Source organism: Mustela nivalis (genome assembly GCF_964662115.1).
Source record: "Mustela nivalis genome assembly, chromosome: 7".
Classification (NCBI taxonomy): Eukaryota; Metazoa; Chordata; class Mammalia; order Carnivora; family Mustelidae; genus Mustela; species Mustela nivalis.
This window is the reverse complement of record NC_139026.1, coordinates 47,104,779-47,121,322: the sequence shown is the minus strand read 5'-3', so window position 1 is coordinate 47,121,322 and position 16,544 is coordinate 47,104,779. Positions and strand designations below refer to the sequence as shown.

The window sequence follows — 16,544 nt, the reverse complement described above, 5'->3', positions numbered from 1 at the left end:
GTTGCCTAAATAAATCTGCTTCCTTGTTTCTCTTCTTAATATGAAAAGAATAAATGTTCATTATGAAAAGTTTGGTAAGTACGGAAAAATATAGTAAGAAAATGTTATTTAGAATTCGGTCATCCGGAGGTAGCCACTGTTAACATTTCAGCCTATTACCTTCTAAACTCTGAAGGTTTGCGGCTCAGAAAAGAAAGTTTTCATCAAGAAAGCAGGATTTGGGGGCGCCTGGGTGGCTCAGTGGGTTAAGCCGCTGCCTTCGGCTCGGGTCATGATCTCAGGGTCCTGGGATCTAGCCCCGCATTGGGCTCTGTGCTCGGCAGGGAGCCTGCTTCCTCCTCTCTCTCTCTCTGCCTGCCTCTCTGCCTACTTGTGATCTCTCTCTGTCGAATAAATAAATAAAATCTTTAAAAAAAAAAAAGAGAAAGCAGGATTTTTTTGATGTAAGAAGGTAGTCTTGATGGGCTGGGTGAGCGAGGGTGGAGTAGAAAGAGATTTACTTATTTGAATGTTAATGGCAATAAATAGGGATCGGGAGATAATTTTCCAATTTAGTGGCTCCCACTGCAGATAAGAGACCATATAATTAGATTTTTAGATAGCTCCCCCAGTTGCTAAATTTCTGGTAAACACACTGCTGAGATCTGGCCCAGTTAGCCCAGAAATGCCTCCATAACTTCAGCTTCTAATCTATTATCATTTCTTGCATTTACCACTTACTTCATTTGATCTTGAAGGCAAACAGTATGGCTAGTTCAGGCAGTTGAATGTTTCGCTATAATCGTTAAAATGTAATTATATTCCCCATCAGCCACAAAGTCCTGATGTAATGGAACCAAATGAGAGTCCGTCTACCCCAGGGGCAGCATGCAAGCCCAAAACTGACTCTGAATGTTTGCCGTGAAGAAAGATGATTTACTGGGGGGCAGCACCCAGAAGAACAGAAAGCTAATGAAACAATTGGGAACAAGTCGGGCTTTTTAAGCACAAAATTTGGGGCAGGGTTCTCTTGAGAAGGTGGTTGCCGCTGATTAGAGGCCAATGAGGTCATCCTAGCAGGTGCTCTGGGGCCACTCCTTTGGTCCCCCAGAGGCCTTTTGCGTCTCCAGAGACCAGGGATCTGGGGCACCTGGGTGGCTCAGTGGGTTAAGCCTCTGCCTTCAGCTCAGCTCATGGTCTCGGGGTCCTGGGATCAAGCCCCACATCGGGCTCTCTGCTCAGCGGGAAGCCTGCTTCCTCCTCTCTCTCTCTCTACCTGCCTCTCTGCCTACTTGTGATCTCTCTCTCTGTCAAATAGAAAATAAGTAAGTAAGTAAATAAATAAATACATAAAAAGAGAGACCTAGGATCTGAAAAAATCTTGATTCTTTATGTTAAGCTAGGGAGGTTGCCTTCCTTCAGGTTCCTTGGCCAGTCCAGCTGTGTCTGAAGGTGATGTGACCCCCAGGGTTCATTCTTTCCTCTGAACCGACAAGATGGACCCCGGCTTCAATAACATGCTTACATTTTTCCATCAACAATGTAAAAAACAGGTAATATCTTTACAGGCCTCCACAGCTGACAGTGTTACTAAGTGCTTTCCTGTGCTAGATACCCCTGGCATCTACTAGCTTCCCGGGGGCAGGAATGTCGGTGGGTATTGTCGCTTCTTTATTATTTTTTTTTTAAGATTTTTATTTATTTATTTATTTGATAGAGAGAGATCACAAGTAGGCAGAAGGCAGACGGGGGGGGGGGGGGAAGCAGGCTCCCCGCTGAGCAGAGAGCCTGATGTGGGGCTCGATCCCAGGACCCTGAGATCATGACCTGAGCTGAAGGCAGAGGCTTAACCCACTGAGCCACCCAGGCGCCCCCGCTTCTTTAATTTTTAACAGATAAAGGAGAACGTGTGATTCCTCAAGTCAGTTAGTAGTGGGGTTTGAAGGCCAAGTACCATCTCAATCCATTTCCTGTGGTGTTGAATCAAACAGCCAAGAGAACAAATTATGTGGCCTGTTTGATTGTGATAAAGACTTCAATATCTTTGTTATTAGGGAAGACAGAAGGAAAAAAAAATTTTGGAGATTGGTAAGTATAGGCATTCCTTAAACATGGAATTTATTTTAAAGAGAACTTCGTGTTTCATCCTCAAGCTCAGCCTCATTCTTCTGCAGCAATCTGGGCCCCACCATGTATGAGTGTTCCACATCATGTGTTCTCAAAGCTGTGGGCACGAACTTGAACTAAATTTTAAAGCTTTGACTCGGTAGATGGTGGGCGCATTCTGCAGGAAACACAGCCAGGCATTCTGACTGGCCGTTCTATGCCATCAGCCACCACGCTATGGACACTCTCCAAGTATTCTTTGGAGACAAATCTCGGAGAGATTTTTTGCTTTTTGTATTTTTTGTTTGTTTGTTTCTGTTTTACTGTCTTTAAAGGAAGGATCTCCAATGAGCCTAATATTCATTCTGTCCTTTAGTCAACAAATCTTTACTGAGTGCCTGCCAAGGACCTGGGGCACAGTAGGAAATAAGACAGGATGCCTGCACATAAGGACATTCTACAGAAAATAAGTAAGATAATTTCAGATAATATCTGCTGTAGAAAAAAATGAAACAGGACAAAATGATGAGGTAGGTGACATGAAACAGACATGAAGCCAGGAGGCTTCTTTTTTTTTTCTCTCCCTCCTTCTTCCTTCCTTTCTTTCTTCATTCTTTCATCCTTTCTTTCTTTCTTTTCAGGAGGCTGCTTTAAATCAGGGTTCAGGAAGGCCCTCCCAGAGATGGTATTTGAGCTGAAGATCTGAAACTTCCATAATGTTAATAGATGCTCCGGTTTGTTTCTAATTAACGCTCAACCCAAATGTTTCTACTTCATGCCATTTTTAAAAATGGCATATTTCCAAATATTTGAGATTTACTTCTCTTGGCAAAGTTTCTTTGTGAACAGTTCTGTATTATTTGATGCTTGAAAGGCAGGTTGGTAGACTTATTTTTATGAAATAGTCCTCTACTCCCCTTTTTCTTAGCATGTCTGTGTAGACAAACTGACCTTGAAAGCATGCTCGTTCCCGGTGCATGAGACTTCAGCTGGGCATGAGAGGGCAGCAGGCATTCAGAGAAGGACATATAATTTTCCCTCTGTCTCCTTCATGTACAGTGGGAAAGAGGCTGGTCTCCACTCCTTCCCAACTCATTGTACCACCCTGCCTCTCTCTCTCTTTTTTTTTTTTAAGTTTAAATTTTAATTCTAGCGAGCTAACATACAGTGTAATAACATGAGTATTAGGTCTACAATATAGTGATTTAACACTTCCATGCAACATGGATCACAATGAGCGCCCTCTATAACCCCCATCACCTATTTCACGCCCCCCCCCACTTGCCTCCCCTCGGGGAACCCTTTATTCTCTACAGTGAAGAGCCTTGTTTCTTGGTTTGACTCTCTTTTTTCCCTTTGCTCATTCATTTTGTTTCTTAAATTCCACATGTGAGTGGAATCATGGGTATTTGTCCTTCTCTGACTTATTTCACTTAGCATGATACTCTCTAGCTCTATCCATGCTGTTGCAAAGAGTTCACTCTTTGTTACAGCTGAGTAGCTTCTGTTGGATGTACAGCACATCTTCTTTATCCATTCATCAGCCAATAGACACTTGGGCAGCTTCCATAATTTGGCTAGAGTGTCTTCAAGCAGCCCAGGAGCCTCAGAGCCCAGAGCTCTGGGTAGGAACACCTGGAAAATGCACAAATTTTGAGTGTGTGTTTCTTTTTTCCTCAGGAAGATGGGAAATGTGTATATTACAATCATCTGGAATTACCCTTTTTGATACAGACCCGTTCCATCACCACAGACTGTGTGAATGGGGAGGGACGAGGAGCCCGGGAAGGCTTTCAGGCGAACCTCATGACCCCCCCACTACTCGCCCTTCTTTTTTTTTTTTTTTTTAAAGATTTTACTTATTTATTTATTTGTAAGAGAGAGAGAGTGAGAGCGAGCACAGGCAGAGTGGAAGGCAGAGTCAGAGGGAGAAGCAGGCTCCCTGCGGAGCAAGGAGCCCGATGTGGGACTTGATCCCAGGACGCTGGGATCATGACCTGAGCCGAAGGCAGCTGCTTAACCAACTGAGCCACCCAGGCGTCCCACTACTCGCCCTTCTTGACAGTGCATGCAGGTAGTGGGCCAAATCCCAGTTGTAACTCATGGGTTGACCATGATGAATTAATTATCTTTTATTCAAAAAGCGAGTCTTGAGTCAGAACACTAAACTCAGCAGTAGGGAATGGAAAAATAAATAAAACATGATTTCTGCCTTCAAGGGCACACAACTGAGTTGGCAAGGCAGTTTGGGAAACAGGTAAGTTATAATGAGGTGAGATAAGTAATTGTGTAGAGTTTGGTTTCACTCAGTATCGTATTTCCTTAAAATGCGGTAAGATCTAAATGAGGATCCAAGGCGATGAGACTACTTAATAAAGGTTGCATTTAAAAGGAATAAAGGTTTAATGAAGGAATAATCTCAGGAATCCTCCACAAATGTTTAAGAAGGTAAGTGTAGACTTGGCAAGGCTCAGCTTACAGAATGTAGAAACTTCCTTATTGCTAGGAACTGTGAAAGGAGGTGGGGAAATCATCCAGGCTGAAACCATCCATTCTAGGCACATATTTTCCACCACAACCAAACCACTAATCCTTTACCAAATTTCATTTTTGGACATTGAAATACAACATATGGGGTTTTGAAACTCAGTGTTGGGAGTTGAAGCTCGAGCTGCTGTGCACCCAAAAGAGGAACTGGGGCCCAGCCCTTCCTCCTCACCCTAGGCCAGGCCCTGCTCCACCTGAGTCCCCCTGGTTCAGATGGGCTGGGCCAAGTGTGTCCCAGTCACTCCAGTGTGACCTCTGGCTGGAGGGGTAGACCCCAGGTCACCTAGTGCCAGCGTCCTGCACGCTCCCATCCAGCCAGAGAGCTCACCAGAGCCAACCCTACAAGCAGGGTAGCAGCTGGAGGGTCCTAATTAGGCCAAGACCCAGATCCCCGCTCTCCTACCCTTGACATTGCATGGACACCTATGAAGACCAGCAGCGGAGAGCCCCCAAGTCGACTGGTGAACCGCTGGGTGAAGAATTTGAGACCAAAGCCCCCCACATGGATCTTCCCCCAGAGCCTACACTGTCTCTGCAGGCTACTTCACCTTCTAGGTTGGACTTGCCTCGGGCACCCAGTTTTCCTTTGAGGACCAGATGCCACCTGGGGGCCAGACTGAGCTTCCCTCCAAGCAGGTATCCTGCAAGGAGAAAGCAGGACAGCCCTCAGAAACCCCTTGGCCAGCCAGGGCTTGGATGAGCCCTTAAGAGACCCTGAGACTCCCTGATCATCACGTTCTGAGCCTAATAGGTGGACAGTGGATGGCAAGGCACTAGGGAGCTGTCCCCTCACCACAAGATAACTCCCCTGGGACTATGACACCCCCACAGGGGAAGCAGCCTTCTTCCTTGAGTGAAAATGCTAGGGAACGAAAGGAAGGGGCCATTCTGGGAACCAGATGACTTTTGAAAACTGGGGGCCAAGTATGGGAGCAGGACCAGGACTAGGAAAATCAGCACTTTCCAAGCTTGGTGGAGAACTAGAGGGCGCATAGCCCCAGCACTGGGTTCCCAGGGGCCTCGTGATATTGTGTCCTCTCAATCCCTTCTTTCCCTGGGTGACTAGAAAGCCTCGTTGTCTTCCAACCCCCAACCTCCCCCAAACTACCAACTCCAGGACTGAGCGTTTTCTTGGGCTTTCTTTGTGTCTCATGTGTTTCTGGTATATTAAAGGAGGTGGTTTTAAATGAAAAAAAGAAAAAGAAAAACAACATATAAACAGAAAAAAACTTGAATTTTATAGGAAAGTTGGCCCTATAAATTGTAGCATTGACGAGGACCTTAGAAATCTTCTTTTTATGGGTCCACTCCTTTTACTGCTAACACATCTGAAGCGCAGAGCTGAAGTGACTTGCTCAAGGTCACATAACTAGTTAGTAGCAAAGGCAGAAAGTGGGCAGTCTCCTGACTTGTCTAGTGCTACATTGCTGATGACATCTCTGAGTTAGCTGGAGATTTTTTTTTTTTTTTTAAATTTGACAGAGAGAGAGAGAGAGAGCCATCACAAGAAAGCAGAGAGGCAGGCAGAGGGGGAGGGAGAAGGAGGCTCTGCTGAGCAGAGAGCCCGATTGATTCTCGATCCCAGAACCCTGAGATCATGACCTGAGCCGAAGGCAGCCGCTTCAGCAGCCCACTGAGTCACCCAGGTGCCCCTGGAGATGTTTTGTTTTGTGTGTGTGTGTGTGTGTGTGTGTGTGTGTGTGTTTGGAGATGTTTTTATAGAAAGAAAAAGATAACAAAAAAATCCTTCTCAGCCCACCCATGTAGTAAGATCTAATCACGTACAACAGACTGTTTAAAAAGAAAACGTGACAGACTCAGAGGTGTGCTAGAAAGTACTTGGCACCCTGTCCTGTCCACTCCCATCCCCTCCCGTCACACACGTTCCATGATCTTTGGTGGCAAGTATGCCCCTCCAGCCTGACTATTCTTCCTTGGGATGGATGTGCTATTTATTAGTTACCTTTTTAGGGCAGCCTGGACTGACAGAGTCCCTATTCTTGGTTGCTTTTTCTATGTGGGAAGCTGTAAAGGGTCCAGTCAGAACTTGTAGACATCACTGCAGAATCCCCCCCTTCAAAGGGGAGAGTCTTTGTTTAGGGCTTTGTGCACCAATGCATGCTGCACGTGTGCACACACACACACACACACACACACACACACACTCTGTGCTATCCATACGAGCTGGACCAGTTTCTCACTAATTGGTTCTGGCTTGGGAGTCTGTGTGGTCCCGTCTTGTTCACCAAGGCCAGATTAGCCCCCATTCATCCTACATTCCAAAGGAAACCTCAAGCATCTCTTTTATATCCCTTCTACTCAAGGTGACATAATCATAAACAATCCTCTGTAAAATATTCCACAGGCCTACATCTGCTTTCCTTTCCTCATCTCCCAAAAGGAGGGATCATAAACAGAACTTCCAGAAATTTCTCTGGCAGCTGTTTGCATATATCACTAATTCACCAGTTCAGTCCCGAGGGTGTTTTCTACTGTCTGTTTATATTTGGGTTACCTAAGAAATAAATCCTTTTAATTTAAAAACAAATGAACAGTGAGTGCTGGTGAAGTTCTAGGCAGGACATAAATCTCACCAAATTGATTTTGTTCACTGAGAACTCACAAAAATGGCTTCAACCTCAACCATTCTGCTTATACTCTAGAACCATTTGGTAACAGCCACTAACGTTAAAGGATCTGTATATTTTTTCCCCAAGCGCCCTTATCGAAAACCAGAAAGAATTCTCTGCCTTTGCTTAACAAAGGGGAGTCTTTCCAAGGAAAATGTCTTTAAAAAGAAAGAAAGAATCCAGACAAAGGAAATCTTTTCTAATTATGAAAGGGATCCGTGACTCTGGAGATGGACTGGGCACATGCCTCAAGCCAACAGGAGTTGCTGCCCAGCGGGAGGCAATAATATGAGCTGATGAGAGCTCAGGTTGCCTGGTTCATCACAGCTTGACTGCAGTGTTGCCTGGAAGGGCAGGCTCATCAAGGTGTGGTAAAAGCACTGATTCTGGATTCACACGGAGCTGGATCCCAATCCAGGTTCACCAGTCAGAGTCACTGTGAAGAAGTTGCTATCTTCCTGAAGATCAGATGGGATTACCGATATTACATTCTTCCTGGGGTCACAGTCAGGATTAACTGAGATGACTCAGGTAGCAGCACTAAAGACTGGTGAAGCAGGTCAGGGAGTGATCCTTGGTAACAAACAGAAGTCATCTGTAGGTAATGGAGAGCAGAGCCAGAATGCCCTGGGTGTGTAAAATGGCCGGGCATGCCTCACTCATCCACTAGGGCCAAAAAGTTCCTGGCTAAATTTAAGAGTTGCTCAATCAATTATAGACTTAAAGGATCATTGAGCATTCTTTGTTTCTCTTGGCAAAATCATGATTTGCAAAATCCTATTTGGCAAGAGGAATGTTCCAAAGTTTGCTCGTTCGTTCATTCGTTCTTTCTTTTTTTTTTAGAAAATTATTTTAATTGCAAAAGTTGGATTACGTGGACAACCTCTAGAGTTCCTTTCAGGTCACAGCATTCTGTGTCTGAGCATGGAGTATGTGGTAGAAGGAACGTGCTTGGGCATTGGTGCCAGATGGCCCTAGAGTAAGCCTGGGAGCCACCTCTTGTCACCTGTAACTTGGTCAAGGTTTGTCATCTCTCTGAAACTCCATTTTTTCATCTGTAATCATGGGTATAATGATACCCTCCTTACAGTACGGCTGGAAGAATGAAGTGAGAATATTATACGCACAAGTGCCTGACGTGTGTAGGTAATGAATAAATAAGGACACCTCTACCCTTCCTCTCCAAAGTTACCCAGGTGGGTGGGCCAAGTCTCTATGGACATGACAAAGAGCTCTTCCTTAGGGACTGATAGCTGTGAATGAGGCTTTGCCACTTGAGCATAGTTTCTATGCGACCTATTCCTTAAGCAGTCCCTCGAAATTCTGTCAGGAGGAAGAAGGATGCGAGAAGTCAATGATAGAAACCTAGGGGCTGGGATTTTGGTCCCACTTAGCTGGCTGCCTTCAGGACAGGCCCCTACCCTATATCTGTCCAACCACCTACCCATTCAACAAATACCGATGGTGCATCAATTCTGTGTTAGCATTGCACCTGCGCCAGGCAGACAACAGTGAAGAATCAGTGACCCCTGCCCTTAAGAGTTCACGGCCCCCTGGGAGAGACCGAGAAAGAGAAGTACACAGACAATTAACATACAGTCCCGTGTCATCAGAGCCAAGAGAGGGGAAGTATGAAACGCCATGGGCATGGCAAGAAGGAGGCTGTGTGCTTCCTGGGAGGCTAACTTGACATTATTTTAAATGTATTAAGTGAGGGGCACCTGGGTGGCTCAGTGGGTTAAAGCCTTTGCCTTTGGCTCAGGTCATGATCCCAGGGTCCTGGGATCAAGCCCCACATTGGGCTCTCTGCTCAGCGGGGAGCTTGCTTCCCCCTCTCTCTCTGCCTGCCTCTCTGCCTACTTGTGATCTGTCTGTCAAATAAATAAAATAAAATAAAATAAAAATCTTTAAATGTATTAAGTGAAGGGGAGGGAAAAGTCGATTTTTAGACTGTTTTTTAAAAGAAGAATATAATAATGGGGTGCCTGGGTGGCTCAGTGGGTTGAGCAGCTGACTTGATTTTGGCTCAGGTCAAGATCTCAAGGTCCTGGGATGGAGCCCTGCTTCCGGCTCCCTGCTCATTGGGGAGCCTGCTTAAGATTCTCCCACCCTCTCCCTCTGCCCTTTCTTCCTTCAATCTCTCTCTCTCTCTCAAATAAGTAAAATCTTTTTTAAAAATAAAAATAAGTTTTAAAAGGTATAATAAACCTGGTACATCTGTTACACCACTCAAGAAATAAAACACTACTGTGGGATGGGGGAAATGGGTTAAGGTGGCCAAAAGTTACCAACTTCCAGTTATAAGATAAATAAATAAGATAAATAAGAGAGGAAGTACAGCAGAATGACAGCAGTTAACAATACCATCTTATATATTAAAAATAGCTAAGAGGGTAGATCTTTAAAGTTCTCATCACAAGAAAAAACTATAACTACAGAAGGTGATGCATGTGAACTAAACTGACTATGGTGATCATTATATAATACATTACCTACATCAAATCATTATGTTGTATACCTTAAGTTAACACAATATTGTATTTCAATTATATCTCATTAAAACTGGGGAAAATATCAGAAAACAACCCACTAGAAATACTGTTGAAACCTTAGTAGTCCTTCCTCCCCCATTCACATTTTTATACTTTTACTACAGAATTATGGATGTCATGATATATAGAATTCTTTAGTGAAACAAATATTAATAAAAGCTATGTTTAGGGACATTTACTTGACTTATACTAGCTGAAAGTCAAAGCAGATCAAACTTCTGAGAGATTTGGCAAAGCTTTTTATTTCTCACTTTTTTTTATAATTATTTCCCAAGTTTGCCTTTGGGTTTCTGAATCCTACATTTGGGGTGTGGGGCAGGATTGATAATTTTTAAAAATTTAGAAAACAGGATATAGGCTAAATCACCCATTCACTGTAAATATCACTATACATTATATTACTCGCTTTCAGAATTTCTCAATTTCAGAATTACTCAATTTCAGAATTTCTGCTGCCTTGACGGCTACTATAAAAATGTTCAACAGAAATAGGTCTGTGCTAAAGAGGACAATTATTTATTTTTTTAAAAATATTCCATTCAAGGAGCACCTGGGTGGCTCAGTAGATTAAGTGTCTGCCTTCAGCTCAGGTCCTGATCCCAGGGTCCTGGGATTGAGCCCCACATCAGGCTCCCTGCTCAATGGAGAGCCTGCATCTCCCTCTTGTCTGTCCCTCTCCACCTGTATATGTTCTCTCCCTCTCGTTCATTTGCTGTCTTCCTCCTTCTCTCAAAATAAATAAAATCTTATAAAAAAATAAATAATAAAAAATTTAAAAAATAATTTTTTTTAAATTAAAAAATTAAAGTGTTCTACTCAAAAGCATTACTACAGCAAACACGCAACCAATTCCATCTCCCCAGGTATGTAACAGTTGAGTTTCCAGTACTGTTTTAGCACACACTTAGGTGGGCACCCTGGGAAGCTCTAGTTACGAGAGCACATAAGGGGGGGGTTACCTTACTTGGACATAAAATTTAGGGATAGTTTTCTACCTTGCTGGATGGAAATGGAAAGGATTGATAGAAATGACCAGACCAACAGTTGGCAGTTGGAATGAGTGGGTATAGACACTCTTTCAGGCCCAACGAGAGAAGAATCAGAAGGGGGAAAGAGCATAGTATATTGGATTTGACATTCAGGATTGCCAAGGCATAGAATTGGAGGGGAATCGATAAGGTCTACACAAAAGGAGTCACACAATGCAGGAGAACCTCTGGCTGAATTTCCTACACTGCAGAATACGTTTATGGAAATTAAAAAGAGCATGCAAAAGTGCCCAATGGATAGAATTGACAAATTAATGTAGAAATCAAATGCATTAAAACTCTCAGCTTAATTTTCCCCTAATATTCCTATACAATGCCTCAAATGCACCATAATCTTCATTTAACTTCTTCCCCACTTATCCATCATTTATTTAATAATGGACCCAAACTATTAAACTAAAGAATTAAGTGTATTACATGACATCTCCTCATGATTCTTGGAAGAATGGCACTTTCGTGTCCCGTTGGACAGGAAAATGTATGTGACCTCAACTGTAACACTAAATACAACCCTGGAGAATTACGCTGTGGGAGAAGTTTGCATCTAAACAGGGATTCGAGGGTCGCTGCATGGCTCAGTCGGTTAAGTGTCTGCCTTTACCTCAGGTCATGATCCCAGGGTCCTGAGATCCAGTCTCCCTCTGTCCACCCCGTTTGTGCACTTGTGTGTGTTCTCACTCTCAAATAAAGAAATAAAATCTTTTTAAAAAATAAAATAATAATAATAATAATAAATATATATATCTCATATATAAATAATAAATAAATAAATAATAATTCTAGGTTAGATTGGCTAGAAGGCAAAAATTTTTAAGCAAGGGTTTGGGGTCCTCCACTTGGAACACTGGCCCTAAGGCATACCTGGATGGGGTGGGGTTGGGAGCGTGGAGAGGGAGCTGGAAAGGAGCAAGGAGGGTCACAGAGGAGGTTAGAGCCAGGCCTCCTTCCTGGGACAGAAGATCGAAAACCAAACATGGGCAAAAGATTCAGTCCAGTGTTAGACCTGCCACTCAAGTTCTGAACAGAAATTGGATCCTCAAGCAAGGGGCGCGCAGACAGGCAGCAGCAGGAAGCTAGGCACCTGTTAAAAAATCACGACGGGGATTAGCCAGGTAACTCAACTATCCAAAACGAAGCAAAGGAAAAAACTGGAAATAACTCGCAGAGAGAAGCAGGTCTCTGGCAGTCCCTGGAGGTAGCGGGGGGACAGAAGACAGCAGAGCAGAAGCCCAGGGATTATTCAGCAAACCCGGGAGGAAAGGGCTCAGCTGGGTAGAGGCTTTAATAGTATCACAGTTGTGCTGGCCGAGCTGCACTTCCCGGACCTTTGCAACAGCAGAAGCCACGTGGTCTATACACAGGGGAGAAGGTAACCTGTCTCCCAAAGTGCTTGAAAATAAACTTCCCCTCTGAGATATAAACACATTACATTAACTGTTCAGAGATATGCAGCTCAGAGAGACAAGATGGTTTTGAGGCCAGCAGGACTTGACCTGGGTGAGGGTTTTAAGAGGTCGAAACACATGTTAATACAAGGCAAAGAGCAGAGGCACTTCTTGCGTGTATGTTACACCAACTATACTTTCACGGATCACAGACACTCAGACACTCATCTCCCATGGAACAAACGTGCCCTTTCCGAGCTCAGCGGGCCAGTGGACACCAGGAACTACCACAAGGTGGCACTGCCTGCCACCCAATAATTTAGTTCCTCTGTGTCCACCCGGTTCCTCTAAAAATGGCTGAAATCACGGACCTACTGGGTTGCCTTTTTCTTATTACCCTATAAAATGAGTCACAATTGGAACTTGCCATAAAGGAGAGAATATGTTGGCAAGAAGGCTCAAATATCTAGTACCTTTTGAAGTTACACTTCCTCTGTAAAATAATAGATCATCATTCTTATTGATAATTTTCCATCTCTTGTAAAGTTTCAGTAAAATAAGGCACCACGTCTAGCTACAACCAACTGACAAGATCACACGCAAGGTCAGACCCTGGATCGGGGGAAGCCCATCAGGTAACCATTCCCCGGTCTCTTGGCAGGTTTCTGGCTTTTCCTATTTGCACCACTCTATTTTTTAATCACTGTGTGCTTTTCCATTTGAGGTGTTTTCAAAGAATTTAAAACCACGTAGATGTACAGAGTGCAGCATTTTGAGACCCTTCGTGCCCCCCTTCATAAGGGAACAAGCCGACAGGAACATGGCTGCCAAGTCAATAGGGACCGAGTAACTGACTAGGACGTGCGTGGGCAATGAAAACAAAGGAGTAGGAGCCAAAAGTCAGCATCCGAAAGATCGAAAGCAAACACCAAATGAGAAAAAGTCAAGGAAAGGAAGAGGATCACAAGATGAAGACAACATTCGGGAATGGGACAGAGATGAGATGAGGGAAGCTGTTGGGGAGCTGATGAGGAGGACCTGAGAGGCTATTCCATCAATATAGGAGGATATTTGCACCTTACCTTAGGGAGTCGGCAGGTGTTGGGAGTATGTACCAAGCTGGCTGAAAGCTCTCGGGGCAAGAGGGGCTATTAAATTCCCGATTGACCACTTTCCTGTTGGTGGATTGGAGGGAGAGGAGCACTCTGCCAAAGCTGGCCATTGAGAGTCTGTTATGGGGCTAGGTTGAGGTCAGACACTGGCAGATGCCTGATCCTTCACTCCGGGGCGCCTGGAGGGGCCAGCTGACTTTAATTCTCCCTAAGTAGGTCGCTGTGTGCCCTTCTCTGGGTTCCAGCTGAGTAAAAGGTACAGCTGCCAGTATCATCCAGGAGCACGTCAATGTTGAAAGGCTGAACTGAGAAACAATAAAGGGAAAATTTCTAGCAGCTGTTGCTTCAGTCCACATAATGCACTCCCTCCCTCCTCTTGGGGTTACAACACCATCACCTCTTTTGTTGGGGAAATGCTGTTCCTTGATTCTAGGGGGTTTTGTGGGACTGCCAACCCTAGTCCTCTGCTGAACACCCAATTGTCCACAAGGTTGCGCATAACCAAGAATATGCCCATCTCTGTACTCACCACCTGGCCAGATGATTGGCCCAAGAAGTAGGCATTTGATTCAAGGTAGACCAGATCTTTCTCTAGAATTTGTTGGAGATCTTTTTTTCCCCTTGGGTGGAAAGTTATAAGAATGTGACCCCAGAATGGCTGACGCTTCCATCCCCCACTGGATAGGGGCCTGGCCACAGTTTCCCTCCAGTGAAAGACTTGCCCCAGCTGTGGGGAGTGTTGTGGGACATCTTTGGTGACAGCTGGGGACATCTCTGGCTGTCAGCCTTCAGGAATTGCCTCAGCTACAGAAAACCTCCTTGCTCAAGGTCACACCCCTTCCTGCACATTCTACCTCTGAAGACTGAGTGACCCCAGTAGTCAGGCCATCTCAATCTGATGTGGGACAATTCAGAAGGCCATTCAAACTCCACTGTTTCCTGTGGGGTCAGCTGCGGCTGCCACTGGGTCCATACCACAGGGTGCTTTTTCCCTCTGCCCAATCCTGCATCCTGCTTTTCCCTTCCCTATGTATTTATCCTGAGAGTACACCTTAATAAACATTCCGGGCATTAAACTCCCTATCAGGGTCTTCTCTCCAGCCTGCATCACTTAAGACATTGAGGAACTTGAAAGAATGAAGTCGACAAAGAGAATCTGAATTAGGGAGAGAGAACATGAGAACGGGTTGGAGGCAATCATTCAGGTGTCAGAGCTTTGACTGTGTGAGTCTGTTAATCCACATATGAGATGTTTTGAGACTGGTCTGGCCTGGGGGCACCTGGGTGACTCAGTGGGTTAAGCCTCTGCCTTCGGCTCAGGTCATGATCTCGGGTCCTGGGATCAAGCCCCGCATCAGGCTCACTGTTCAGCAGGGAGCCTGCTTCCCCCTGCCTCTCTGCCCCTTGTGATCTCTCTCTCTCTCTCTCTCTGTCAAATAAATAAATAAAATCTTAAAAAAAAAAAAAAAAAAAGACTGGTCTGACCTGGCTTCTAATATTTGGAGCAGAAACAATCCCCGCTAATAAAAAGACCAACTGAACTAACCACACGGGTTTGCTTGTTTGTTTGTTTGTTTGTTTTTAATATTGGTTAAAAATAGATGACTTTTGGAGGTCATTTATATGATACTGTGTAAATTACTCAGCCTCTCTGGGCTTTGGTTCCTCATCTGTAAAATGAATACTATGTCTTATTTAACTGAACTATTGTGAGGATTAACTGAGTTAAAACATGTAGATCACTTAGAACAATGCTGGCACATAAATCATCATAAATTGATGTGAAGAGGAGCCTTTCTCTTCCTTCTGGTACCAGGCCCATGCCAGTCCTGAACCAGGGGACTCATGTAGATTCCTTTTGTGGCTGTGTATGCTGTTGAAACCGTTGTACAAGACAATGGAAATTATTTATCATGGGCCATCTGTGGTTGCAAACTCCAAAGGCTGTAATTGCAAGCCAGTAGCCCAAAAGAAGAAAGCCAGAAGAAGCTGGAATCATTAAAACTTAAACATGCTGGGGTTTCCTGGGTGGCTCGGCCTTCAGCTGAGGTCATGCCTTCAGCTCAGGTCATGATCCCAGGGTCCTGGGGTCAAGTCCCGCATTGGGCTCCCTGCTCAGCAGGGGAGCCTGCTTCTCCCTCTGCCTACTATTCCACCTGCTTGTGTTGTTCTCTTTGATAAATAAATAAAAGAGTCTTAAAAAAAAAAAAAGAAGAAAAAGAAGAAAAAACTTTAAAATGTAGAAAAGGGGACATTTAACTCCTCAGACCTCTGCTGATGATGATGTCCCTGAGGAGGCATGATGAAGCCAGTCCTGCAGATGCTGGAAAACCTGCCAAAGGGATTCGACTCCTGCCAGAGAAGGGACCTACTTCTGTGGGGGCTTTCTCATGCAGGGGGGACGAGCAGAGGGCGAGTCACATTTTTTCTTCCAGCCCAGCTGTCTCCCTCTAGTTCCTCTGGAGGCAGAGCCCAGTAGCAAGCCAGCTGGCAAAGCCCAGATCGGTTTGCAAATCCCAGTGTCAGCTTCACAAGGCTGATCTAGGTTATTTGGAGCTGAAAGACTGTAACTGGCACAAATGTCAAGCTCTCATGTATGATCCCAGGTGATGTGTATGCTTTGAAGTGCTTACAAATCACTGGGAATCTGAGATGAAATTAGAAAAGCAAGCAGGGATAACGAAGGGTCATGGTAAGAAGTTTGAACTTACTCCCAGGGACAACAGAGGACCCCTGAAGAGTCTAAGCCCAGGAAACAACATACGGGATGATTTTTTTCTGGTGGCTAATCTTATCCATTGTGAATTGATTCTCTTTATTTTTTTAAGATTTATTTGTTTATTTGAGAGGGGGGGGGAGGGACAGAGGGAGAGGGAAAGAGTCCCAAGAGGACTCCGAGTTGAGCCCAATGTGGGGCTTCATCCCATGACCCATGAGATCATGACCTGAGCCAAAACCAAGAGTCAGACACCCAACTGGCTGAGCCACCCAAGTGCCCCCATTGTGAATTGCTTCTTACGCACATCAGAAAGAAAACCACAGATCCAATATGGAGTCACTTATGTTAGGCCACATCACCAAACTAGGGCTTCCTACCTAACCTAATGGCCCTTTTAACCTCCCCCAGAAATGTGGTCTCAACTGGCTAGTCAGGAATTTTCTGGTCAGCACCAGTAAGTTAACA

At 44.6% G+C, this 16,544-nt stretch overlaps 1 pseudogene across 1 annotated transcript; it reads left to right on the top strand.

Annotated features, from left to right (window-relative positions):
• The first annotated feature begins 1,475 nt into the window (after nucleotides 1-1,475).
• Nucleotides 1,476-5,616, top strand: LOC309870222 (cell division cycle-associated protein 3 pseudogene; annotated as a pseudogene). The gene is made up of 3 exons: nucleotides 1,476-1,532; nucleotides 2,034-2,067; nucleotides 4,904-5,616. The product of its transcript is annotated as a cell division cycle-associated protein 3 pseudogene (transcript).
• The last annotated feature ends 10,928 nt before the right edge of the window (nucleotides 5,617-16,544 follow it).